This window comes from Ambystoma mexicanum, chromosome 11, assembly GCF_040938575.1.
Source record: "Ambystoma mexicanum isolate Mex_15411 chromosome 11, UKY_AmexF1_1, whole genome shotgun sequence".
NCBI classification, from domain to species: domain Eukaryota; kingdom Metazoa; phylum Chordata; class Amphibia; order Caudata; family Ambystomatidae; genus Ambystoma; species Ambystoma mexicanum.
In genome coordinates this window covers 481,926,232-481,953,977 of record NC_090934.1, presented here as the reverse complement: position 1 = coordinate 481,953,977, position 27,746 = coordinate 481,926,232, and the positions used below count along the sequence as shown (strand labels likewise).

At 46.4% G+C, this 27,746-nt stretch overlaps 1 long non-coding RNA gene across 1 annotated transcript; it reads left to right on the top strand.

Annotated features, from left to right (window-relative positions):
• The first annotated feature begins 42 nt into the window (after positions 1–42).
• On the top strand, positions 43–27,746 carry LOC138503528 (uncharacterized). The gene is made up of 3 exons (XR_011279655.1): positions 43–16,770; positions 16,884–16,970; positions 27,359–27,746. It is a non-coding gene; the product is annotated as an uncharacterized lncRNA (long non-coding RNA).

Here is a 27,746-nt window from a genome sequence, read left to right as displayed (position 1 = left end):
TGAAATAAATTATTTAAAACCATGTTTGAACGTGCACTTACAAGGAGAGGATTGCTGTTTTAATACTGAAAAGGAATTTTGAAGTGAAGGCTTAGATGTGCATGCCCTTAAACTAAGAACATTTATTTATAATTATAAAACATTTGGCCATCACCAATGTGAGAGTCTAAAATATTGTGCCAGGGGGGAAAAAACAGAAAATGCCTATAAGGTTCTGTTCATCTATTTTTAGATTTTTGTTTTTGTGCTTGTTACAAGGATCGAGACATCGCAGATCTCCATAGCAGAAAAGTGACAGGTATTTCAACAAAGGGAAAAGGAGTCTGACCTACGTCCTAGAACATTTGCTGTGGAAATCAACACAGAATATCTGTTCATCCCAAAAGCATGTGCACTAAGTTGGCTAGGCCATGGATGCATACATCATTTGTTAAATCTGGGCAGGTGTAGTACCACCAGAATACCATTTTAAAATGTTGGAGATGATAATGTGATTGCAAAACAAATCATCTGGCATAGAAAAGTATGTTTTGGCAGTTACCAAATCCTTATCCTTGTCATATGTCTGCCACTTATCAATCATTTGATCTCCCCCCAAACTGTTGTCGTAAGTATGATAGAACCTTTGCCAAGAAATAGTTTCCCTAAAAAATAGATACATGGTTTCTGCTGATTCAACAAAAGATGCAACATCTATTAAAAAGTAGTCCAGGGAGGGACTCTAGAACTTTCAGCGACGGAAGCAGCTGCCCAAGAGTTGAGCACATGCTTTCCCACAACCAACTGAACTTAACTGAATTCAAGTACGTTTTCTCCCCTCTAGGCTAACCACCCAATCCCTGATGAAGGATGCCCAGCCAGCCAACAAATATAGCAGTAGTAAGGACAGCCCACTGATCCAAACGATACACTGATGGCCATGGGGACTCAAGTGGCAGTTGATACATCTGATATGAGAAAGACTCTTGTTAATTCTAAGGAATTCCAATTGGCCCTGCACATAACGGCTGAAGCCCTGGAGGTGAGTTGTGTACACAAGTGAAGATATGACCACTCACCTAGAAAACCAAGTCAGGGCAGTAACTGGGGAACTAGAGAACATGTTCTTGAAGAAGTCAAGCCTGGGAAACGACCCCAAGCTAAGTAAATTCCACATTGCAGTTTTCCCAGGAGTGAAACAGAGAAACAAAGTTGAATTGTTTACAAAAGACTTCCCAAAAGCTGGTTGATTTGAGCTTGAAGGAGCCCATAGGTCTCTGGGCACTATTCCACAGCCTGGATTTAGACCCAGGCAAATCATTGTACATGTCATGAGGTTCCCAGTCAAAGAAAGGATCATGAGAACGACCTGACCAACTACAGGCCCATTACCAACATCCTGTTTATTGGCAAAATCTTGGAAAAAGTAGTTGCTACACAACTACTAGTCGGAACCGAACAGCTCCACCTCCTAAATGACTATTAGTCAGGGTTCCGTCCAAAGTGTAGCATCGAGACAGCCACCATCCAGTTGGTGGATGAGGCCCTCCAAATGATGGATAAGGGTGACTAATGCCTCCTTGACCTCTCGGCTGCATTCAACACCTTCGACCACTGTATCCTTCTCTCCCTCCTTGCTGACAGGATGGGATTCTCTGGCAATGTCCTGAATTGGTTTACCTCCTACCTCTCGGGTAGACATCAAGCTGTCCAGATTAACTTGTTGCTTTCTAACCGACTCTAGGTCTCCTGCAGAGTCCCCCAAGGCACCATCCTCTCACCAATCTTTTTTTAACCTTTACATGGAGCCTCTGTGCACTGTCCTCAAAGATCCCAGTATAGCCATCTACCCATACGCAAACAACATTCCGTTGTACAGAAGAGAAAATAGCGCAGAGGAGTTAATTTGTCCCTGTGAAACCTATCCACCATCCATGCCTGGATGTCAACTGCCTACCTCAAACTAAACCCATCCAATACTGAATTCATCCTCATCGGTCCGCTCACTGAAAAACAACTTGTCCAACAATGGCTCAATGATATACACATAAAAGGCTTTGCTCCACAATACTCGGACTTAGCAAAATCCTCAGGCTTAACCATTTACAGCAATCTGCCCATCCAGAAACACATAGCCAAGAAGGCCCAAATAGCCTGGCTCCGAATCTCAACCCTTCATCCTCCCGCAGGACCTCCGGACCATAGTGCAGGCTGTTGTGGTGTCGCACATTGATGGGAGAAATGGTCTCCTGACATTGCTCCCAGCTGCTCAATTGGCTCCCCTAAAAACAGTCCACTACGCTGCAGCACGTCTTATTACGGGAGCACGGAAATTTGACTGAATTACCCAGAGCCTACGCAAACTACGTTTGCTTCCACTCCAAGGAGGGATACTGTTTAAGACTGCATGTACCATCTACCAAGCGGTCACAGGTAGCACACTAGAGTACCTGGTGGCGAAGCTCCACATATCTGGTGGCACATGCTCCTCGCGCAGCAATCAACCAACCGCCTTGAATCACAACTCATCTGCACAGTTGACCCGCAAGCAGTCCTCCTCTTGTCATGCACCTACCCTCTGGAACTTGATCCCGGTATTGGCTCGGAATGCCCACACAATTATCCAATTATACAAATCTCTCAAAACATGGCTATTTCAACAACACCAGACCAAGGACTAATTCCAATGGATGCACATACCGATGCACAGACCTCACAGTACTGCACTACTGTTAAAGGATGCCAGCCCAAATGTTGGCTACCCACACTCTGTACAGCTCTCTGCTGCTCTCGAGCCTGGTCCACGCTATAAACAATGAAATAAGAAATCAGACTAGCCTGAGGGCTGGGTGATGGAAATTGCATCATGTTTTTCTATGACCTTAACAATGGCATAGTTGAGAGGTGGAAGAAATTTGGAAAGACAAAAGAACAGGCAAAATTGAAAAAGGTCAAATACCGCATGGTCTCCCCAGCAATTTCTGAAGTGGTCGATGAGTGGCAGACCAACACATTTGATGGCTGAAGCCTTTCTTACTAATCTTGAACAAGAACCCCTTGAGGAGAAACGTCTGCTACGAGCACACCCAGAAGGAGAATGGCCAGATAACCATATTTTGAGAAAAGGCTCACTCGTTGGTCATGTCAAAAAACATGTTCAGATGGACTTGTGTCACAACTATGTGCCCTTGTGCTAGTTGTTTTTAATTTTTATTTTTGCTATGTTGCTTAAAATACTGTGGTCAATTTGCCCAAGCGGGCCTGTAGATAGCAGTTTAATCTCATGTTATCAGCCTGGGTTTCCCTGGGTTTAGGGTAGCGGTTATATGCAGCAGGCCTGATGGTGCAATTATGCCTCCCTAATGGCTTTGGAGCTTGGGCTACCTCACAAGAAGGGAGATGTCATGGCACCAGATTGGAGAGGGAATGAAGGGCCAGCTAATTGTAACTATGCAAGGTGTATGGTGAGAGTGTCTGGACCCCGCACAAGCAGAAGGCTTCTATCTGCTTTTTGATCTCGGCAATGAATTGGAGTATCTGGCCGTTGTAAGTGCGGTGCAGGGTGGAGGTCGACCAGGACCCTGCACATGCTACTGGGGTGGGGTGTGACAGCTGCAAGAGCCAGTGAGGGTGCCCAGAGAGCCCCTCTGGTGAACTATGCTAGAAACAGGGACGGAGAGGTATTGTCAGGCATCTGGAAGAAGAGAGGGGGGTAAGGGTGGGGGATCTCTCATTAAGAACCGTTGAACCAGAGATATCGGGATGTTTTTTATTTCAGGGTGCAAGTCAACGGTGGATAAACAGTGAAACAACCAGTGCATCACCTGCTGCTTGTCATTGTCACTGATTAGTTCTGTGACCATGAGAAGATGGTATACAACATGTTTTTGATATGCACGTGGCCCCCATTTATTACTGCTTTCATAAATTCTTCATTCAAAACATGCACAGTTCCTGACAACCTCAAGGACGCTTGGGTCATTCCCCTCCTCAAAAAAACAACCCTCGACCCAAGCATACCCACCAGTTAGACCCACACAGTACAATTTCTGCTTAAAATACTGGACCGTGCTGCCTACTTACAGATCCAAGAATACTTAGAATCTAACAAACTCCTCAACCTTAGGCAATCTGGCTTCTGCCCCAGGCACGGCACGGAAACCGCCCTTATTGACTTGAAAACACAACTTGAACACATGAAAGATTAAGGGAAATTAGCACTCCTACTATTGTTAGACCTATCTGCGGCCTTCGATTTGGTCAACCACCAAATTCTTTGCCAGCACCTCAAATCAGCCGCCCAATTCTCAGATCCCGCCACTTCATGGATAAAGTAATTTCTCAACAACAGATCCATGAGTGTCCTCTCCCCCTCAGCATCCGCCGAACCTTCACCGGTATTATGTGGTGTCCCACAAGGTTCGTGTGTCGCACCCACTTTATATAACGTGTTCACCAAACCTCTATTCGAAATTCTCGACTATCTGGGTGTCACCTAAAAGAACTACGCCGATGACACCCAGATACTCATCCCCATTACAGGAGACTATCAGGCCGACACCATCTCTCTCAATAAAGTCTATGCAGTCATTCAGGTGTGGATGGCCCAACATGAGCTATGCCTCAACAATGGCAAGACTGAGCTTGTGATCCTGGGCTCTAACTACCGACTTAAGAAACTTGACCCACTATTCAAAACATTTAACATCGACGGCAACCCCACCAAGACACTAGGCATCTGCCTCGATTCCACTCTATCTCTTTCAAGGCAAACTAATGCCGTCAGCTCAGCTTCCGCATACATATGCAAACTTATCAAGGCCTGCCGCCCCTTCCTCACCACAGCTAACTGTATCATCTTAGCTAGAACTCTTATCATGTCCAAAATTGACTACTGCAATGCCCTCTACCTAGGTACTAGCCAACATAACTTAAACTTCAGACCATTCAGAACAATGCCATCAGGGCAGCCCTAAACCTCCCCAGGAGTCAGCACATCTCGGATACCAGACGCAACTTACGCTGGCTGTCAGTTGGTCAAGGAATCTCCTTGAAATTGCTGGCCCTCACCCATAAATGCCTAAACAACCAGGCGCCCATCTACCTTGCCTGTTGCTTCACTCCCCACATGTCATCCCGACCACTCAGATCCGCGCAGGTGAATTGCCTTGCGCTACCCAGATTCAAATTACAGAAAGCGGGCGGGACTAGCTTCCCCACACTAGCCTCCAAACTTTGGAATTCTCTGCCCAATCAGCTTAGATCGGAACCCTCATTCCATTCCTTTAAATGCAAAACCAAACTCTGGTTAGCAGAACCTGTTAACCTTCTTACTGTCTGAGATTTCCCATGCTCATGCCACCCCACTGGTGATAACCTGCATTTTGTAGATACTGTCACAATCCATACCCCCAACTCTCATAGGCAAGTCAGCCTACCCATTGGACCCAGGTTAGGGTCTCCTATTATGGCCCCAAAGGCCTTGCCATCTCGCCAAAGACTCCCCTGGAGTCAGTCCTGGCGCTTCTCATACTCAATGTGAAGGTAACATGGGGGCCTGGATTTTGTAATGGGCTTGGCCAAACATGGAGGCTCCCACATAGCTCAGTTCAAAGAACTGAGCTATGCGGTCTAGTGTTTTGGGTGTGGTCGGGCCTTCGCATAGCTGAGGCTATATAAGCCACACCCAAACAGAGGAACACGCTTTGCGTTACGCTGCGGTTAGCAGCGTGACGCTCACCGTGTCCAGCTCAGGCTACTGAGTTCCTTACCTGCTGTATCCTGGAACCGCGCTCCCTGAAAGAACAAGAACATCATTACTGCAGCACTTACCTTTGAGTAGCATTCCGTCTCCGGTCCATCGCTTACCCGGTCCAGAGAACACCAGCATCCAGGCACCCCATCCTCCTCCGGAACACTGCATCCTCCTCCGGAACACCACAACCTGGAAAAGAGAGAGAGAGAAAGAAGCACGAGTGAGCACCAAATAATTCTTATTAATGAACCACAAGAATCTTACCTGATTCGATCGTCTCCTGGTCGGCATCCATTCTGGGGGCATCACAGCGACCTGCAAGCAAGACAATAGACCCAGGTTAGCACAAGAAAAGGCAAAATAATGCAGCGCATCGCATATTACTGATGGAATAACGCTGCGCACCGTGCATTCACTCGCCAACTGGTTGTCCACTCCAATCGGCACGGCAATGCCAAAATCACTTTCCACACCTAAAGGAAAGAAACAGAGACATTAGCAAAAGAACAAGGAAAAAGAAATAGAGACTGATATATCAGAACTATGACAAGCAACCTACCTTAACAAGTTGGAGTCACAGCAGGACTGGACTCGAACACAGCTCCCACCAGTGAAGCAACTAGGTCGCAACACGCCCGATCCATCTACGCGCCCCTGCATTGAGAAGCAGAAAGGAGAGCGCATCATACAAAAATCAAGGCCCAACTCTCTGAAGCATTACCAAGGGAGAAGATTCGAGAGTGTGAGTGGTCCAGCCAGGGCTGAGTGGCATCCCCGCGGATACCAGGTGAGCGCTGCAGAACGCAAAGCCTTCATACCACTATCCACCTGGGTGCCATGGAAACATCAGAAACCGACCAATTAGCTCAGTTGTTGGGACAGTTACGTGCCGAAGTACATTCAGCCAGGCAAGAGACCAACGCCCTGAGGAAAGAATTTATAGTTACTAAAGAGCGTACCAACAAATTGAGCAGACAATTACTCCAATCACAGGCGGGACAGGCCCCACTGCCTGGTAGCGTTTCATCAATGCCAACGTCATCAGCCAGTCCGATACAGATAACCCTGCCTGGAGCTGTTCCTTTAGCTCCACCTGAACATTTTACAGGGGATCCCAAGAAGTATGCAACATTCATGAACCAGGTATTTCTTGAACATATTATACGGCTACATGGTTTTCCTTCGGTCCTGATCTCCGACCGAGGGAGTCAATTCATGTTTAACTTCTGGAGGAAGTGCTGTTCAATGGCCCAAATTGATATTAGATTATCCACAAGTCACCATCCTCAAACGGATGGCCAAACGGAGAGCACGAACCAGACACTCGAGCAATACCTACGCATGCAACATCAAGTGGAAGGAAATTGGAAAGACTTGTTATGGATAGCGGAATATGCCTATAATAACTCTCTACACACCAGCACAGGGCAGACTCCTTTCTATATCATTTATGGTAGACATCCACACACCTCTGAACTAGACGTCCCAACTACTTTGGAAATGTCAGCAATTAAAATCTTACACACAACCATCTCTCAAGCCTTCAAAAAGGCAGCTGAACATTTACTCCAAGCTAAGACCAACCAAAAGAAATTCTCCGACCAGCATCGTAGGAAGGCTCCCGATTATCAAGTTGGGGATGAAGTCTGGTTAGCATCAAAACATGTGCCCATAAAAAGGAACCCGGACCTTTCGCCCACAATACCTAGGACCTTTCACCATTAAATCTGTGATAAATCCAGCAGCTGTTAAACTAGCCTTACCATCAAATGTGCAGATTCATCCTGTGTTCCACATATCTCTTCTGAAACTTGTTCAACCAGGAACCCGTTTTACAACACCACCAAAACCAGTAATAGTCAACGGAGACTCCACCTGAACATTTTACAGGGGATCCCAAGAAGTATGCAACATTCATGAACCAGTACCGTCTTCATTTCCTATGTAGACCTGGGGCCTTTCCTAACGACCAGTCACGGGTTGCTTTTGTTTCATCTTACTTGAGTGGCAGCTCTGCGAATTGGTCTGTACCATTAGTAAGTCAGGATGACCCTCTGCTACACGACTTTAGGGGTTTTCAGCAGGAGATGGAGAAACTCTTTGCTCGCCGGACCCATGGACAGGCATTGGACAACAAACTTTTGTCCCTTCGTCAAGGAAATGAAGACCTGTTAGCATACACAGCAACTTTCAACAGGCTCGTTGTTGAAGCAGGGTGGGCTAAAGAAAAAAGAACCACGTTATTCCACCGGGGTCTACGGGGGGAGTTATAGGACGTTCTTGCTCAAGTGGTGGTTCCACCAAAGGACTGTACAGAATTTATCAATCTTGTTGTTCAGCTCGATCATAGGCTGCAAGACAGAACCGGACTAGACTGGACACTGGTGCTATGTATGTTCGGTCAAAGGACAATGCTTCACGTTTGTCATAAAATATGGTGGAACCTATGCAAATTGGAGGGGTAAAGGCCCCTTTAACCAAGGCCGAAAGAGACAAGAGAAGGTAGCAGCAGTTATGCTTATACTGCGGAAAATCAGGCCATTTCCTTAGAGAGTGCCAAGTGAAGCTTCTGAGGAGAACCGTTGGGGCCACAGAGAAAGAAGAAGACAACAAGGAGTGGGAAAACTACCAAGCCTGGCAAGCGTAGAGGTCCGCTTGTCGAGCGAGGAAGGTGAGCTACAGACCTCACACATTGCGCTACCTGTGATTTTGATCAACCACCAACAACCGCCTCAAATGCATGCTGTAGAAGCATATATAGATAGCAGAGCAGTTGGGAACTACATGGACCAAGATCTGGCAGCAAAAATGGAGCTTCCCTTATGCCTAAAGTCGACTACTGAAAAGGTCACCACTGTTGATGGTACGGAAAGAGCTTCCGGTCCAGTAACCCAATCTACAGCGGTATTAACCCTTCTGTGCCAGGATGGACACCGGGAATCTATTGCTTTCGACCTCATCAAGGCACCTCAATTCCGGCTAATCTTAGGAATGCTGTGGTTAGTAGCTCGCAACCCTCAAATAGATTGGCATGCAAAGAAGTTTGTCTTTTCTGACCATTGCGCTCTCACTTGCTATCACAGAGGGAAGCAATAGACAAATACAGATACGTCGGCTCATGGAACAGCGGCAATAGTACTAGGCGTGACTGGAACCCTACCAAATGAATACCAAGACATATTTAAAAAAGAACAAGCTAATACCTTGCCCGCGCACAGTCCTTATGACTGTCAGATCAACCTTGTACCTGGTGCACAAATTCCTTGTGGGCTAATTTATGCACTAACTGAACCTGAAAACCTCCATTTGAAATCTTTATTTAAATCAATACCTGGCAAATGGGTTTATTCGCCTGTCTAAATCACTGGCAGCCTCTCCATTATTCTTCGTACTAAAAAAGGAAAGAGATTTAAGGACTTGCATTGACTACCGTGCATTAAACCAAATCACCATAAAAAACTGCTACCCACTGCCTCTTATTCCAGAACTGTTGGATCAAGTCAAAGATGCCCAAATCTATACTAAATTGGACCTTAGGGGGGCGTACCATCTTGTTCAAGTAAAGAAAGGAGACGAATGGAAAACCGCCTTTCGCACCAAATATGGCCTGTATGAATACCAGGTAATGCCCTTTGGGCTTTGCAACGCCCCCGCTGCATTCCAATATTTCATGAACGATGTCTTAAGGGAATTAATCGACGTGTGTGCCTTGGTCTACATTGACGATATCTTAGTGTATTCTGCTTCAAAACACGACCATGTCAAGCATGTCTGTTCTGTCCTCGCAAAACTCTGTCAACATCACCTACATGCTAAACTCGAAAAAAAATTAATTTCATGTCACCGAAGTTGAGTTCCTTGGTTTTGTTCTCACCCCAAAAGGAATCCGAATGGATATGCACAAGGTAGACGCCATTCTAACTTGGCCGTCACCGATTTCTCTCAAAGGAATCGAGAGTATGCTGGGCTTTGCAAATTTTTACCGCCGATTCATCCCAGGTTTTTCTCAAATAGTACATCCGATCACATCATTATTACGAAAAAAAACAATAAGAAATTTCTGTGGACAGAAGAAGCAGAAAAGGCCTTTCAAGAACTCAAAAAGAGGTTCACTTCTGCCCCGATTCTACGACACCCTCGCCCAGACCTCCCTTAAGTGGTGAAAACGGATCCCTCAAGCATGGCAATGGGAGCTGTTCTCTCACAAAGGGACCCTGAAACTGGTCAGTTGCATCCTGTGGCTTCCTGGTCACGTAAGTTCTCACCCCCTGAGCTCAACTATGCTATCACGGACAAAGAACTTCTAGCTATCAAATCAGCTTTTAAGGCCAAGCAACATTACCTCCTAGGTGCCAGGCATACCATCACCGTAATAACTGACCATCGAAACCGTTAAAAACAGCGAAGGCTCAATCTTCACGTCAACTGCGCTGGGCCTTCTTCTTCGCAGAATACGACTACGTGATCACGTTTCGACCGGGAGTCAGAAATGGAAAGGCTGATGCCCTCTCCCGCATGGGAATTGACTAAAAGGTATACACGACCCCAGATCTAGTGGCCATTATTCCAAGTGACAAACCTCTAGGCCTTACAACAACATTGACTCAAAGTGAGCTCCAGAACAAGATCCAACTCTTGATGAGTCCCAAGCTATTGCACAAATGGAGTATACAAGGGGAAAATCATGCATTAAAGATAAACTACCATATTTCAAGAACCGTTTATACTTGCCAAGTAAAGAATTACAGGAACAAGTCATCTCTAACTATCATGACTCCTTCATGGAAGGTCATCCGGGAATCGCTAAAACACTAGCTAAGGTAAAACGAAATTACTGATGGCCCACTTGGCGCAAGGACATTTTTCAGTTTATCCAATCCTGCGGTGTGTGTGCACAAAATAAATCGCAGAAGCAAAAACCAGCGGGTCTTCTTCAGCCATTGGAGATCCCACCTGCACCATGGCATACGCTGTCTCTCGATTTCATCACACTTACCTCTCAGTCAAGGATTCAACACCATTCTAGTGGTTGTAGACTTGTTTTCGAAAATGGTACATTTCATTCCTTTGAAAGGTCTCCCAAATGCATCTAGCCTGGCAAAGGTATTTCTTGAACATATTATACGGCTACATGGTTTTCCTTCGGTCTTGATCTCCGACCGAGGGAGTCAATTCATGTTTAACTTCTGGAGGAAGTGCTGTTCAATGGCCCAAATTGATATTAGATTATCCACAAGTCACCATCCTCAAACGGATGGCCAAACGGAGAGCACGAACCAGACACTCGAGCAATACCTACGCATGCAACATCAAGTGGAAGGAAATTGGAAAGACTTGTTATGGATAGCGGAATATGCCTATAATAACTCTCTACACACCAGCACAGGGCAGACTCCTTTCTATATCATTTATGGTAGACATCCACACACCTCTGAACTAGACGTCCCAACTACTTTGGAAATGTCAGCAATTAAAATCTTACACACAACCATCTCTCAAGCCTTCAAAAAGGCAGCTGAACATTTACTCCAAGCTAAGACCAACCAAAAGAAATTCTCCGACCAGCATCGTAGGAAGGCTCCCGATTATCAAGTTGGGGATGAAGTCTGGTTACCATCAAATGTGCAGATTCATCCTGTGTTCCACATATCTCTTCTGAAACTTGTTCAACCAGGAACCCGTTTTACAACACCACCAAAACCAGTAATAATCAACGGAGAACCAGAGTTTGAAGTTCAAGACATCCTGGGTTCAAAATAAATCAGGGCTAAGCTATACTATCTAGTAGATTGGAAAGGATATGGCCCGTAGGACAGAACGTGGGAACCTTGTGAGTACATCCATGCACCACGCTTGATAGGACGGTTCCATCGGAATCAACCAACCAAACCAGGACCAGGTAGAAGGACTACCGTGAGAGGGGCCTTGGGGTTAGTGCTGTCATGATCCCTACCCCCAACCCTCATAGGCAAGTCAGCCTACCCATTGGACACAGGTTAGGGTCTCCTATTATGGCCCCAAAGGCCCTGCCATCTCGCCAAAGACTCTCCTGAAGTCAGTCCTGGCGCCAGGCTCATACTCAATGTGAAGGTAACATGGCAGCCTGGACTTTGTAATGGGCTTGGCCCAACATGGAGGCTCCCACATAGATCAGTTCCAAGAAATGAGCTATGCGGTCTAGTATTTTGGGTGTGGTCGGGCCTTGGGATACCTGAGGCTATATAAGCCACGCCCAAACAGAGGAACACGCTTCGCGTTACTCTGCAGTTAGCAGCGTGTCGCTCACCGTGTCCAGCTCAGTCTCCTGAGTTCCTTACCTGCTGTATCCTGGAACCGCGGTCCGTGAAAGAACAAGAACATCATTACTGCAGCACTTATCTGTGAGTAGCATTCCGTCTCTGGTCCATCGCTTACCTGGTCCAGAGAACACCAGCATCAAGCGCCGCATCCTTCTCCTGAACACCAGCATCCAGGCGCCGCATCCTCCTCCGGAACAGCGAGACCTGGAAAAGAGAGAGAAAAAGCAGAATGAGTGAGCACCAAATCATTCTTATTAAGGAACCACAAGAATCTTACCTGATTCGATCGTCTCCTGGTCGGCATCCATTCTGGGGGTATCACAGCGACCTGCAAGCAAGACAAGAGACACAGGTTAGCACAAGAAAAGGCAAAACAACACAGCGCATCGCATATTACTGACGGAATAACGCAGCGCACCGCGCATTCACTCGCCAACTGGTTCTCCGCTCAAATCGGCACGGCAACGCCAACATCACTTTCCACACCTTAAGGAAAGAAACAGAGACATTAGCGAAAGAAAGAAACAAAGAAAGAAAGAAAAGACTGATATATCAGAACTGCGAGAAGCAACTTACCTTAACAAGTTCCAGTCACAGCAGGAGTGGACTCGAACAGGGCTCGCACCAGTGAAGCAACTAGGTCGCAACACGCCCGATCCATCTACACGCCCCTGCATTGAGAAGCAGGACGGAGAGCCCATCGTACAAAAATCAAGGCCCAACTCTCTGAAGCATTACCAAGGGAGAAGATTCGAGAGAGTGAGTGGTACAGCCAGGGCTGAGTGGCGTCCCTATGGATACCAGGTGAGCATTACAGATACTCTGAACTTTCCCTGTACCGCCACGACTCATCCCTGTATATTTTCTTGTTTGCTTCAACACATTGTGTATCTTTGTACCTTATCACTCTGTTTTTACTGTATATTGCATTACTTTATTCTATACTTGTATCATTATGTATTATACTGTAAATCTCATATGGATGTCTCTGTAACCTAAATTAAGCACCCAGATGCCATTGGGCCCGGCACGCTATACAAATAAAGAGATGCAAATACATTGGATTGGGATCTGGTTGATCAGGATGGGCGCATGGTGCACCTTTCAGGTTGGGAACATGGGGACATGTGTGAAACAAAGCTATATTAGTAAAGAAATGGGTTGAAAGACTAACCCCATGGACCATACCCCAGGGCTTTGTATTTCTTGTGCCTGTAGTACCCCGTCATACTTCCCATGTTCTTAACTATCGCCTTCCTGCCTCCCAGATCAGCTCTGCATGCCTGACAACTCCATGCCTGCCGCTGTTTCTGTTCTCTGCTGAATCTCTGTGCTAGATTGTAAGTATGTTATGTTATTTGATTTGTATAGCGCCTATGGGATTGCCTCGAAGCGCTGAGGTGGATGAATGCCCTTCGGAAGACCGTAGTGTGAGCGGATATGTAAATAAAAGGAGCGGTACAATACATGCGTACATTTACTGCCAAAACAGTGATAAGCAGAAAATGACTAGGTTTAAAGCAATTGTTTTTAGTCACACAGTGCACATCACAACAGCATAAGGAAGAGTGCTGTGTCAGTGGCTATGTGACAGCTGTACCACATTTTTCGTGGGACTCTGTCATATTCTATGGGATGCAACACAGAAGAGGGTGATGTAAAAAGCCTGTTAATCCCAAAGGCAACTGTCTACAGTTGAGGGCTGTGCTATATGTTTTTTGCAGAATACTTGCCTCAATGGCTAACTTGCAAATCACATGCACAAGTGTAAGATAAGACACAGATACCACCAGTGTATGTCCTCTTTTCTGTACCATCTTTCTTTATTGAGTAGAACATGCTAAATTGGCTTCAAGCATGATGGTGATAATGCATAGCCCGCTATGTAAAATGGACGGAGTAAGGATTTTGTCTCACCGGGTTATCGGTGACCTTTCTGGTGTGACATTTGTAACGTCTTATTTTGAAACAACTGTTGGCCATTGTTGGATGCTGTATGAATGATAGGATAGATACTAGACTTGTGGAATGGATGTAAGTTACTATTCCGAATCTCAAGAGGAAGAGATTGAGACCAGAGCTGCCATACCGGGCCCTATTCAGAAGGCTAAGAAAGTCCCACAGTGGCAAGATTCAAAGTTAAAATCTCGACAGCAGCTAAGTTTAAAATTACAGCGTCTCAGAGTGAAGGATAAGGTCTCACAGTGGCAAAAATCAAGGTTTGGAAGCCAACAGCAGCTAAGTTTAAAGTGACAAAATCTCACAGTGTTAAGGAAGTCCCAATGGACTAAAAATTGATAAAAGAAATTAGAACTCACAGCAGCTGCATTAAAAGTGAGTGGCAAAATTCAGAGTGGCAAAGTGGCAACACTTGGCTTAGCAAAATATAACAGTGCCAAAGTTTTGCGGTGGAACAATGTGAAGGTGGCAAAATACAAGAGTGGCAACATTTAAGATGGTAAATGCTTACATTGGCAAAATTCAATGTGGCAAAAGGCAGGTGTGGCAGAATCACGGTGACAAAATGCTAAAGTGGCACAGATTCTCAGTGGCAAAATGTCGAAGTGGCAAAACCTCACAGTGGAAAAGTGTGAACGTGGCTGGGAAGGGGATCTAGGGAAGAGATATCGACCCCTGCAGGTTGAGGTGGGTTGGGGGACATGTGGGTTTAAAGGCCTATGGCCTTGCCTCACCTGTGGCTGGGTTGTTTGCTGCAGCAAGGTCAGAAGCCAAAGAGCTTCGGCTCGCTTTACTTTGGCCTTTGTTTTGTGCTGCTGGGTCTTGTGACCCCAGCAGCACCATTCAGGGCCTGTCGTGGGCAGGCAGGGGGAGGGTGGTTTAGGGGATGTAGAGAAGGGATATCAATCCCTGGAAGTCTGTGGGGCTGGGTGGCTATGGGGATTTAAAGGCCTTGACTCACCTGTGGCTAGGGTCCTCACTCCATTTTATGTGAAGTTAATTTCACTGGAGAGGTGAAGATGGGTAAATCAATTTTGGTACCGTCGTGGAATTTGAAGGGGATTAATTTAGCCGCCGGTCGCAGGTAAGTCTTAAGTTGACTGGTGGAACGAAGTGTGTTTCTTGAGGACCTATCCATGAATCTGAATAGTTTAGGTAGTCGAGCGATTCTGTTAGGTGGGGACTTCAATGATGTACTTGACCCAATGAGACAGGTCACAGAAAGGAAACAATGGTTTCGCGAGAGACTCTGTGTCCCACCTTGAGTTTTTTGTTCTGAATTACAGTAACAGATGGCCTCACAAACTCCCAGACGTAAAGGATTTTTATTTAACACAAGATAAGATATTCAGACTTGTCGCAGCTTTGTTCGGGGTTGTGGCACATTAGTGGGTGTCCTTCTCTCGTCTTCTGATGGGCTCCAACCTCCCTAGCACATGCATCCCTAAACTCCAGATTGTCAACAAGCGATCAGTGACCACTACGGCTAAAAACTAGCTAAGGCGAGTGCCTAAAGGGCTTAGCCTTCTCTATCTAGCTCCCTCTGAGCTTGTCTAAGATTTCTCTATCCTAACACTCCCCATGTCAGATTATGGAATTTGGTCTTCTCTGTATTGTGCCTTAACAGGTACCTGGTTCCTTTTAGTTTCTCCTGTCGCGATCACTGGCCCTACCAATACTGGCCTTGCCCCTTGCACCTACCCTAGTGTAGTAGCAGGCACATATGCACACAGCCCGGGGTTTCCAAGGAACCACTGGGGTTCTTGGACCAGGTTGAGAAAGAACAAAAATAGTTGGGCCCAAGCGTGGCTTGCCTGGCGCCACGTTTCTTATTCACAAGGTGACTATGCCCTGCCACTTCTTATTCCTCCAATATGGAGACAGAATAAACCAAGTGGCACTTAAAATGCTGCAGGACTGCCTTTTGGTGTGGCTGGCTCTGCCTTTTGGGTGGGGCTGGGCATGCTTAGTCATTGGGTGTGGTTGGCTATTTAAGCCACACCCATGCAAGGGTTCCCTGCTTCACATCATTCTGCCACTGCAGCATGACGCTTACCGGCCTTGCTCCTGCTCTCCGGACCTGAAAGAAGAAAAAACAGCTGTTAGACACAGCTCCGCTCTATGTAACCGATCTCCGATCCTTGGCAGCACTCACCTGGTTATCCTTGTGTGAATTCTTGGCAGCAACGCTTCTTGGCATCTCGGCTTTTCGACTCCTCCGTCGCTGCTCCTGCTGGAAAGAGAAAAGAAACAAGACAACAGTTAGTAAGTGGAATTACCGCGCAAGCTAGCAGCATTATGAACAGTATTAACATTGCAATTGAAGAAGGTGAAAGCAGCATTGTGCTTGGAGAAAAGCGACGCTTCAGAAAGCACCAGCATAGCGCCTTCAACGCCAGCAGCTGCTAGACAATCCACAACACAGCACCACGCACCAAAGGGGCAGCGCTCTGCATCAAGACACTCTACAGAGCGCCGGGCATAGAAGGAACAGGGCACAGCCAGGACGTAGTGTGCCTCAAAGCAAAACTGCTCAGAACTCTTACACGGCAAAAGGACACAAGTGCATACAGCACAGTGCGCACAACCAAACTGAACTTTAAAACCACCCTTTACAGACAATTATCTACGCCGCAAGGTGAAAGGACACTGATCCACGCCGCAGCAGGCCTGGGCTGGATATAGTCCACCACAGTCGGTGACGTAACTGACTCTACACCTATTGCGCCCCTGCTCAAGAAATAGCAGGATGGAGAGCTGCTCTTCCCAATACATCAGGTGAGCAGCGACCATGAAAGTTGGGAACCCAGGAGGGTCAAGGGGGGTTACAGGGTAGAGGGCGGAGCCCTATCCACCAATCTCATTAACGCAGTATTGTGTATCCCTTTTAGGATCATGCCCAGGGGTTCAGTTCCACCGGAGTGTCCTGACACAGACACCACACGGAAGAGGTTTCCTGGTGCCCTTGCAGAACTAAGGTGAGCATTACATCTCACTCACTCTCTGCCGTTTCATTCCCTATTGTTCCTTCTGTTTACTCTCCACTCTATTCTTGCTCTGCTGCCTCCCTCTACTACCTTTTCTTCACCTACTCTCCGTGTCTGTCCCTCTGATGTTTATGTACTCTCACCTCTCCTCTTTCCCTCCCCCTTCTTCTCTCCTCTCCACTCTCCTATCTCTTCTCTCTGTCTGCCTCACTAGCACCTACCTTCTCTTTCACACAACCCACCCTTCTTCTAGGATTGACTTCTTAGTCTTACCCTCAACACTGATCGAGTCTGTGGACAACGCTTAGATTGCAGAAATATCAATCTCTGACCACGAGAAGCTTTCACTGATGCAGAAGAGTTGCTGGAGGTGAGCGCATAACCTACCTGCCGACTGAAGCCACCACTCTTGTTAGATGTACATGTAGAATGAATGGAGATGGAATCAGGCTTATACAGTGAGAACAATAAGGGATCAGTTGATGGTATTGTTATATTTTGCGACCGTTTAAAAGTGGAACAGTGAGGTACACATGTTAACTACCTGGCCTATAGCAGACAAGAAGATAGGAACTGAATTGAAAAATGTTGAATTGGCATATGAAAATGATCTTTCGGCTGAAAGACTTAAGGAGGTGGTGAAGGGAGTGAGAAACAAACTAAATGTCCTTTATTAATGAGAGGGCTATAGTAGAGGTATTTTTCCCATGGCAGGAACATTGTAAGAGTGCAGGTAAGCTCCTTGCCCTCTGTTTCAAGAAACAAACAGAGTGAAGGTTAGTAGATAGCATTGGGGAAGTATGTAACTGCTAATTTTGTATTTGTATCGCACAAGAGACCTGGCAGACTTAACTGCATCTGGGCGCAGATGGTAAGACCAGCGGAAGGGTTCTGCTAAAAGGACCACTCACCCGGAAGCCAAAATCATAAAATTCGCAGCACGTTGATGGGTTATTTAAACATAAATGTTTTCCACTGTTTCTGAAATTGAACAATTTTAGTGGTGTTTCGAAGACACAGAGAGGTAGAAAATCCCATAGTTTAGGGCCATAGACTGAAAACCGCTGATCTCCTCTCAGTGAGCAACATGACAAAGGGACGATGAGCAACTGTTTATCGGCAGATCTTAAGGAGAAATGAGCTCAACCTCCTTCTTAAATTATTGGCGAAGGTGTTCAGTATAAGACTGGATTCGGTGAAGCCAGATTCATTATTGACCTTCAATGTCATGACAACATGCAGGAGCTCCTCGACATAACTGGTGTATATAAAGCGAGGGACACTGAAGGCCGTTGTGGGGGATTGATACAAAGAAGATATTTGATCACGTTAATTGGTCCTATTTAACGTATGTGTTCAGAATGTTTGGCTTTGGGCCCAGATTACGATCTCTGTATGGACCCTGCACTCACAACCAAAGGCCATGGTGTTGGTTAACGGTGTGATCTCGGATGAGGTTGTGATCCAGGTGGGCAGGGCACCAGACAGAATTGCCCTATATGCCCTTCCATTTTTTGATCTGGCAATAGAACATCTGGCCATGGCCATCTACAGACACATGGATATCGTTGGTCTCTCCTACATTAGAGTTGCATCCAAAGTGCTACTCAATGCCGACGACATATTGGTCCAATGGCCAACCCAGAAAGTTCAGCGCATGCCCTATCCTTGCTCTTGGACAGTTTTAGTGCAAGCTCGGATTTTAAAGTTGATAGTCCAAAAGCTGAGGTCATTCCAATAAGTCCTGCCTGCAATGATTCCATATTTACTGGCCTGGAAATTAAATCGGTGAGAAGCTAGGCATTAAGATGTTGCACAATACCGAGGTACCTTTAGGACAGAATGTAAATGTCGTGCTTGGAAAATGGTCAGCCTACATTAGAAGATTGGAGTACAATTTGTGGTATTACAGTGAGGCTACTTCCGCCTTTCATGTACCTTTTTTTTAGTATGATCATCGCCTTCTGAGGCCAAAGAAGATCATTCAGTTGAGAGAATCTTTAAGGGGTACTTGGGGTTCAAGGCGTTAAAGATCCCACTAGCGGTGCTCAAGGAACTTATGGAGAAGCGTGTGTTTGGATTCCCAGACATCCTACAAAACCACCAGGGGCCTATAGACTATGCTCTTTGAATTAATGGATCTTCCCTCGAATGGGCCGGAACTCAGATGGGTGACTGTGGAGCAGATGGCTGCATTCCATTCTCCTCTGACAGCCATTCTAAACAGGGATTGTGACGCCAAAAGCATGTCCTCTCCATGCCATCCAGGTAATGTTTAGAGAGCTCCAGGCGGGCGTCTTAGACATGGGAGAGAAGTTCCTACTTCACCTGGAAAATTCAGCCCTTAAGATGGATAACCGGCCACTCTACCGGAAGACTTGGGCTCAGGCAACTGTTCTCTGGATCAAGGACATATGGGCGGATGTTAGTCTCCTGTTCTTAGTACAAGATTAGGGAATGTGAAGGGACCTGATAGGGGTAGCTTGCAGCACTGTTCTCTGAATTGAAAGAGAGCAAACGGATTGTGTTCCATGAGGTGCTGCTGCTTTTGGGGCAATCTAAGTTGCATGCTTTGTCGGCCTAGGCAATATATTACTGGTTGAACACTACATATGCTGTTGTTCACAACCTATACTGGAGGCAATGGGAGGCTAATTTAAAGACAGCCATAAGCGAGGTGATGTTGGACTAAGGCGCTTGAGAGCATAGCGAATATGAAAGTAGACCTTCATTTTAGGTTGATCCAACAAAAGTGTTTGTTTAGGTTATATTGGTATCTGGTGGATAATGACACCTATTGGAGATGTGGGAAGGTTTGTGCCTCCTTTGCACATATACGTCTTGAATGTGATAAGATCACTGGGTTCTGGGTCAAAGTATGGGCCCACATGGAGTTGATTATTGGGTTTTAACTCCCAAGAATACCTTCTATGGTCCTGCTGGGATTGTGTCCATGCCACCTCTTCCTGTTGGAGCTAATCAGTGAGTGTTTAGGACCCGGATTGCTGTGAAGAAAGAGATACTCAAGCTTTGGAAGTAGAACAGAAAACCACCCTTTGATTAGTGGTTGGAGGGCCTTCTCTCTCTGCCAGAAAACAGGGTTGCCTACCAGAACAAAGGTTGTGTGGGGAAATATGACGCTGTCTGGAAGGCTTTAAGTGGCATGTATGTTTGACTTGCAATGTCTCTGATCTCCCTTTAGCATCCCCATCTTTCCCTTCCCCCCTCTTGCCCTCCACAACTTTGCTATACCCCCTTGCCTTTTTCCTGGTTGTTGTTTGCTTGTGTGTGTCCAGTGGCGTTATTTGTTTCCTCCTACCCGTTGTAAGACTGGCTAAAATAGGTGCAGCTCAACATCTGCAGGGCAGGTCGTAATAAAGTGGATGCTATGCAGATTGCTGCTTCCCTGTTGGACATCTAGGAAGCTATTGTATATTTCTATTGAATGGAAACAGGTTGATGACGATGATCTTTGGTAATTAGCTGTATTTCTGTCTTTGTTGGTTGATGCAGTCCTGCACATGTTGTTCATGTTTATATTTTGTAAAATTGTGTTTTAATAAAAAGTAGTCCAACCACTGTTGAATGGGAATGAAAGCCTACTAGAGGCTATACATTATATTTCAAATTCTACTTTTATCATGTCTCAGCTGGGTGTGGTCCTCAAAAAGGACATTTCACCCAGTGTCTAAAAACCTCATGATTCAAATGGAAACTTCGTGGTAGAACGTATTGCATGCTACTAAAGAGAGAACAACGTTCAGATGAGACGCCCTATATATTTTTTAATATAATGTTATCAATAAAAGCAAATACATTTCTATTAGCAGTTTCTGTGCTGACACGTTACATGCTTTCTGTAACTTTTTCAAGGCTAGCTAAGTTGTTTCTAAATCAAATTGAATTAACTTTATAGTAATGGGATATTTAGATTGTAAAGTAACTGAAAAGAAGCATATTGGCATATGCAGACAGCAAAAGAAAATAAAGCTTACCAAATAGCACAAAAGAAGGAATAGTCCTACTAATGAGTCATTTCCTATCACATGCCACCCGACTAATGGTGCCAGAAAAGGCTCTCCCAGTCTGAGACGGGTGTGTAGTAACCTAGGAATAGAAGCTATAGTGTAATGGCAACTACCTCACCCAAAAATGTTATTATTGGGAGCTTCTAAAAATGACGACAAATATTTGCCCGTTATAACCCCCCAACCTTTTTCTTATGTCCTTCCCTGTACTCTTTTGAACAAATACAATACCTATACTGTAATATAAGTTCATCCCAACAGACTCTACAGTAGCTGAGAGTGAAGTTTATACATATTGCTTATTTCATTTGACCGATTTGGCCATATCGTCCACAATATGTCTTCGAAACTGGGAGTACGCAGCCTTTTGAGATGCTGCCCTTCATTTCACCACTAGGTGGCTTTTTGCCATTCAATGGGGGTGGAAGCATCAGCCCCTTCATGCACTATACCTGTACTCAAACCAGGTAAGTAACTTGCACACAGCAATTCAATAACCATCCAACAGAACTCTCCATTGATACAATCAACTAACCTGATACTGCCCTGATCAATGCATCCACGCACAAGGGGCATAGAAGGCTCACCTATCTACAACAAATGCCTCTGTGCTCTTTCATTATTATAGTTCTATTATAACTTGCTTAATAGCAGAGATTGGGATTCGAACCTGTGTTGCGCTGCGTTGTCTCGCTTCCAAGACAAACGTGTTGCCCCTGAGCTATCCCCCCTCTTGACACAGTACACCTAGAAACAGACCCTCACGCAGAGTTTAAGGTAGTTTCGGTCAGCACACATCAACATTACAGCAAAGAACAAATTACTTCTCTCCCAGTAATGTTATTTCTTATGGGTGTTTCTCCCAGTGATTCCTCATCTTTGATATCTATCTCCCAGCGCCACTGCTCTTCGGAAACCAATCCACTGGCAGGGGGTGCAGCGCAGCTCCGCCCGAAGCCTTTACGTGCCCCGCATCAGACATGATTTCGGGACCAGGATGTATAGAGGTGCCGTGACCCTAGTGTAACCCTTTTCCCGTAGCATTCTGATGCTGAGGAACTAGAGAACCAAGGTGTACTAACTATCCACCAAGAGGGGCAGGTAGGGAGGGCATTGAGGAATCTGTGGGAGGAACGTCCATCAGAAAGATCATTACCAAGAGGTAAGTAATTTGCTCCTCTAATGGACTCCTTCCTCCCACAGAGTCCTCATCTTTGATAGAGGAATCCATAGAATACAGTACAAGCAATACAATGACCTGGAGGAGGGAGGATAACAAGGACACCACCTAAACCAGAAAGCTCTGAAGGACAGCTCTGCCAAAACGAATGCCCTGACCAGATGGGAAATCCAAGCAGTAATGCTTAGCGAACGTGTGCAATGAAGCCCACGTAGCTGCTTATCAAATATCCAGAACAGGAACTCCACGTTGCAGAGCAGAGGTGGCACTTAGTGGAGTGAGTCTTGAGACCTTCAAGGACCTTCTTCCCAGCCAGATCATAGCATTCTGAGATGCAGAGAATGATCCACCTTCACAAGGGTCTGTTTGGCCACAGCCCTGGCACTAGCCTAACCAACTCAAATGCTGGTAATCATTCCTGGCCTCCCTTGTCCAAGACACATAGAAGTTGAGGGCATGCACTGGATCCAACCAATGGAAATGTTCCTCTACCTTGGAAGGATGAGGTGGATGGAAAAAGACAGGAAGATGGCTCTTTTGGAAGAGATGGAAGTTTGGAGACCACCTTTGGAAGGGAGGACAGCCTAACTCTCAAAGTCGCCTTTTCCATGGAGAAAACCAAGTACAAAGGCTAAACTTACAACGTCTGTTGCGCATTCACCGAGAGCGCTCATTAAAATCGCTAGCACTAAATTTAATTTCCATGCCGGGACAACAAATTGGCTTTAAGAAAACATATTAGAAAGACTTCTCAGGAATTGCATAACTGTGGATATTGTGAAAAAGGAGTGTTGCTCCAGGGTACTCTTTGCAGACTGAAAGAACCACAAGATAACTCTTTACCGTACCGATATGCAGGCCCGTCCCAGCCAAAGACAGAAGAAAATCCAATACAGAGGCTATTGAGCAAGTAAAAGGATTCAGATCCCTTGTTCGGCACCAAGCTGAAAATGTACACCACCTGCAAGCATAGGATGGATTTGGTGGTGGGTCATCGAGCAGAGAGGAGTATGTTCAGAACGTCCTGCGACCAGTCCCACTCCTTATACCTCAGTCTTTCAGCAGCCATTCAAGAAGGTTCAGTTGGTGGAGGTTCGAGTGCAGGACCCTCCACTCTGAGTGGGAGAAAAGGTCTGTCCTCTGTGGTAGGCCCCAGGGAGGGCAGATTGCTATGTCCAGCAACTTGGGGTCCAATATTAAAAAAAGGAAACTCCGGACCACACCTAAATATGGCTGTGTTGGGTCTGGCCTTTACCCAGACTGAATATAATAGAAAAGGAAAGGTCAGGTGTTTAGTAGTCGAGTTGCACCTTTGAAATTAATATACCCAATAGTGAAGTGTGAATTAGGAAGGAGGATGTATTTAAATATAAATACCCTAATAAGAGTACCACGTTCTCTGGGGCAAGTCCCGAGCGATCAAGATCATAATGTACCCAAACGGGCGTAGTCTCCTGAAAAACGGCGAAATGACAGGGATCAGGGAATCGAAGTCCCATTGGACAGTCAAGGCGTTTCCCAGAGCTCCCTGACAAGTGAATTCCCTGGAGCAGAACCACTTGAACTTCCTGTTTACATTGGAAGCAAAGGGATCCACTGTATTATTACCCCAACATAAGAAAACCTCCTTCTGAACCTCTTGACAGGGCTCCCACTCGTGTGAGGTCGAAGCTGGTCTGCTCGGTGCATCCACCAGCATGTTCTCCTTGCCGGACAGATGGGCTGTAGTCAGAGAAGCGTTGTTCTCTAGCGCCCATAACCACAATCACATTGCTTCTTTGCACAGAGTCCAGGAGCCCACACCCCTTCACATGTTGAGGTAGTGCATGGCTACAGTGTTGTTCGTCAGGACCAACACCATCTTACCCTTCACAGGAGGGAGAAAAGCGACCAGGGTCTGCCTAATTTCTCTGGACTCCAGCAGACGGACGTGTTCCCGACACTTTGATGGAGACCAGAGGCCGCTCAACATAAGGTCTTGTAGGTGAGCGTCCCACCCTTCAGGCACGCATCTAAGTCACTTGGGGTCAAGGTTGACAAAACGACAACCCTTTTCGGAGGTCATCCTTCACAGACCACCATTGCAGGTCTCCAAATACTCTTTCTGAGACTAGTTGGAGGTACAACACTTGTTCCTGAAAATGCGACCACTGTGAACTCACAAACCACTGCAGCGACCTCATGCGCAGCCGGCTCTCTGGTACCACAAGGATGCACGAGGCCATAAAACCCAGCAAACACAGAAAAGCCACGGCTGGAACTCTTGAACCTTCTTGTAGATGTTTGTCACTCTGTCCTCGGGTGGGAAACCCCAGACCAGGTGAGTGTCCACCAAGACTGCTCCAAAAAATCTGAGGGGCTAGGACGGTGAAACCCGAGACATCTTGAAGTTCAGGGAGAAGCCCAAGCTGTGAAACAGGCGGCTGCACATTCGGTACAGGTGTGCCAATGATAGGACTGAGGAGCTGCCTTCCCTGCAAGCAGCTTGGTGAAGACCTTTGGTGCCGAAGAAAGTCTGAACAGTAGTACCTTGAACTCGTAGTGACCATTTCCCATTTTGAATCTCAGTTACTTCCTGTGCCTCCTGAGGATGGTCACATGGAAATGAGCATGCTGGAGATACAGGGAGACCAGTCAGTTGCACAGGTCCAGGGCCTGGAGGATCTGGGCCAGAGTGACCATCTTGAACTTGTTGCTGCATAATTAGAAGTTCAGAAGCTGCAGAACTAGGATTAGCCTAAGACACCCCCCTCGTTGGCACCAGAAAAAAAAATTGCATACCAACCCCTGCCTCGTTCCAAGCCAGGTACCAGTTCAATGACCCCTTTTGCCAGAAGTCGACGAATCTCCTCGAGCTGGAGGGGTTCTGAAGGCAAGGATTGGAGGCAGGAGAGGTTCCCGAAGCAAAGATTGGTGACTCGGAGGGGTGGTCTGGAGGGCAAAAGGGAAGCAGTACCCCTGCTGAATGACCTGTATATCCCATGCATCGGAAGTAGTATTTTTCCATTCCTTGCCAAACTGGGATATTCTGCCCGTCACTGGGGTCTGATGGCGGAAGCCCCCTTCATTGAGGTTTCACAACAGGAACTGCAGAGGGCACAGTGTAGGTGGAAGCACCTTCTCTGGTTGCACCTCGCCCCCTACCTCTACCCCTTTTTGGATGACACTCTCCTTGCTTGCCGATGGGGCTTGGCCTCTACCTCTTTGAGCATAGGTGGTAAAGGGCCAAAACACCCTCCCCCTGCCTGCCGGGCGTGCCGGTCGCTGTTGCTTGACTGCTAGCCTCAGTGACTTAGTGGCAGACTTGGAGGCTTGAAACATCTGCAAGGACTCATCAGCCTTGGCGCACAATAATGTTTTGCCATTGAAGGGCATGTCCAGAAGTTTCTCTTGGACGTCTGAAGCAAACCCTGATGTCCTGAGCCAAGGGAATTTGCGCAAGACAGCACTATTGGCCATTGTCCTTGCCACACAGCCTTTGTATCCAGACCAGACTGAAGAATCTGTCGGAAGCCCACCTTGCTGTCCCTGATCAGAGCCTTAAAGCCATTATGCATCTCCCCTTTCGGGGATGTGCTATGACGACAGACCAAATCAGACTTGGCCAGAGCACAGGGGGCGTTTAAACACCCGTGACCCAGGAGCAAAGAGCCAAAAAAATCTGCCTCTCCCATGCATCAAGTCTCTTGCCCTCCCTGTCCAGAGGCAAAGACGGAAAGGAGGTGGTCTTAAGGTTCACCACAGCGGTGCAGCATGGGCTGAAAGGAACATGGGGTTCGAAGGCGCCAGTCTGTTCTTTTTCACCAGGTTGCAGTCCACTGAGAGGACTGATGCTGGTTTGGGCCAGAGTTCCATAACTGGCCCCTGTACTGCCTGATTAAAAGGCAATAGTATCTCCTCCTTGGGACCCTCATCCAGGATGTCGTAAGCTCATACTGAATCTTCAGACGTGAAGGGGTAGACAACCACAAGGTGTCGACCCTCTTTGCTATCAGATGTTGTGGCTTGCCTGGGGTGGCAGCAGGGAGCATATCTAACTCCGGCGAGGTGGCCAGGCCACATGCCTCTTGCAAGTCAGCCGTAAGGTCCACCAGGTCACCCTTCACATCATGCATGTCCTCCAAATTGGACATGTGAGCTCTTCTAAGGAGTTTGGCAAATTCACTTGATACTCCAGCCTCTTTGGTGGTGCCTTGAGAAGGTGGGCCAAGGTCAGAGGATCGACGTCCAAAGGCAGAATGGTGTGACCCTTGGATGTGATCTTGTAACATCTACTTGGGGAGTCCCCGCTGGCTCATCTGAGCAAGGCGTTATCCGTCATCTTGGCCAAAGCCACACCTGTGGCGCCGGACCAAGGCCACCGGCAGCAAGGTTGAGACAGCGAGCGACTTGGCGAAGACATCAGGCATCTTCTGCCTAAAAGGCCCCCCGTTACTCTGGAGTAGAGGATTTGATTGGGACAATAACCCCCTGGCAGGGCCTTCTGGCCCTCGGGCTCTCTGAAGTGGTGGTGCCTAGAAGAACGGACCAAGGGATCTTAGACTGTTGCAGTGTTTCTTATTTTTCTTGTCCTTCTGGACAGGGGATTGTTTCACAAGGCCTTGTTCTACATCCAGGAACCTCAAACTGGTCAGTTTTTACAGCTCTCCTTATGGAGAAAGATTAACAACTTCGCCTCATGTTCACAAAGCGCCTTTGGGTGCATCGATTGACACAATGTGCAGTCCTGTGTATCATGGCCTTCACCATACCGGTAAAGACAGATGTGGTGGGGGACATTTTGATGCCTGCAATCAACGTAGGGCTTTAATCCCGAAAACATTGTGATTTCGGCATGATGTTGAAAAACGAAACAAGAAGCAAAAGATGTTAAAGAAAAATGTGAAAGCATTCGAACGAGCAGTGTTCTTAGTAGCGAGCAGAGTGAGTGGAAAAAAGGAACTAAGGTCACTTGGTGCAGCGCCTCTGTAAATACTGGCCCCAATGTCATTTCCAGGTGGAGTGTGTAGAGGTGTCGGGCAGAGCCGCACTGCGCCAGAAAATATTTCGAAGAGCAGCTGCCAGCTGAGGAATATCAACAATGAGGAATCTGTGGGATGAAGGAATCAAATTAGAAACTATATTGTATTTTCCCTCTCTTCCCACCCTACCTGACCTCTCTTCTCTTTCAGATCCACAAGATCACCATGTAAATGGCAGTGGTGCACAGCAAAGATTCCAGTAACAGGCATTCAGACACTTGCCGATCTCTCTACTAGCAGTGGCTGCGTTGTTGAAAGCTTTTGTGGTGCACCCACGATAGATTGGGGTCCAGTGACCAAACCTGTTGCTAGACTCCTCAACAATTTGACACCTTTATCAACTGTGTCCTATGATTTAATCCACCTATCATTGTTACTTTTAATGCATTCAGTAAATAATACATTTTTACACATGTGGCTTTTATTTCATAGTTATTATTTTGATTTTGATTTATTCTTTTTTTGCATGTGTTTTCGCAGACTGTAATATTTTGTGAATGGGGATTAACCACAAGAATAAAGTGCCAGCGAAAGCGTG